The following is a 1441-nucleotide window of genomic DNA, read 5'->3' as shown; positions in this document are numbered from 1 at the left end:
AGGGAAAGACTTGGCCTGCTGCTCCAATCTGGGCCTTTCTCCAGTTTCTCAAAGGCAGAACACTGGTCCCTAATCATGTGTCATGGACATTTGCTTCCTGTATTGTGGCTGTGGTGTGAGTTGTTGTTGTGCCACCCATCATTCTGGACTCCAGGGTAAAGGTCATAGTTGCTATAGGAGTCATCTCTCACTCTGCTTGTTGCCTTTACAACCACTCAGCTATCGGTCTGGACATATCCTGGTGCTTTCAATACCAGAGGGGCCTCAAATCAACAAGAAGACTCCAAAGGCAAGAACCTGGATGGTGTCTTCACCATTCCTTTGATGCTCCTGGAGGCTGACAGAATTGTTTTACTTCATCCAGGTGCTCTTTTCTTCCCAGCTTAGACAAACAAGTGAGAAAGCACTGGGAGACACTGAATATATGTCTACTGTGAACCAGAAAGGCTGCCACAGGGCTGGTGCTTACATTAAGGTTCTACAACCCAGTTTGGTTTACATTACCTTTCTCAGTGATAGCCAAGTTAGTTCTTCTCTGAACAGTTGCAGGTTAATGAATTCTTGAATTTCAGAAAATAATTAAATATACCAGGTGAGAACAGTATTGCAAGGAACTTAAACAGTAAACACTTTTTAAAATCAGGTAATCATTTCATGGTACAAAGAATTACCTCTTTTTGTAATAATGAGGTGTGGTAGAAGCTTCCCAGAGGATTAATTTAGTAAGCTGGATTGATTTCATTTAACCTGGTACTGTACCAGCGTAGGGTCAAATTCATGTCATCAGACTCCTGGGTATAACAAAGTTATAAAACTCAGAAACAAACCCAGATTCCTACTGACCTCAACAAAATAATTAGGCTAGATTTCCCATACAGAAAATGGGCCATATCATATGTGACCTACATGGTGGAGAAGATGGTAGACATTAGGGGAAGGCTTGGCCAGATGCTCCCATCTAAGCCTTTCTCCAGTTTCTCAAAGGCAGAAAACTGGTCCCTAATCGTGTGTCATGGACATTTGCTTCCTGTACCGTGGTTGTGTTGTGAGATGAGGTTGTGCCATCCATTATTCTGGACTCCAGGATAGTGTCTTCACCATTTCTTTGATTCGCCTGGAGGCTGACATCTTATGATGGATTTTCTTAAGCAAGAACACACCTCCATCCAGTCCCCTCAGACAGCCAAGTCTCCACTAGCATCTCAATGGGGCGCTTTCATTGAATATTTTTTGATAAAACTCATCAAGTACCTGAAACTAGAAAGATTATGTTGTTTCAGACCATCGCTTCCCATTCAAGTGACTAAACTCCTCCAAATGTGAAAGCTACACACTGCTACTCCAGGAAGTACAAGTCTCAGCTCCCCTTTTTTACTTTAAGGTGAAACTCTGGTATATCTGGTGCTCAGTCCACAGTGATTCACTTTCCAGGGAGAGATCA

Source organism: Tupaia chinensis, unplaced genomic scaffold (assembly GCF_000334495.1).
Source record: "Tupaia chinensis unplaced genomic scaffold, TupChi_1.0 Scaffold000237_1, whole genome shotgun sequence".
In the NCBI taxonomy this organism is placed as follows: Eukaryota; Metazoa; Chordata; class Mammalia; order Scandentia; family Tupaiidae; genus Tupaia; species Tupaia belangeri.
This window is presented reverse-complemented; position numbering follows the sequence as displayed.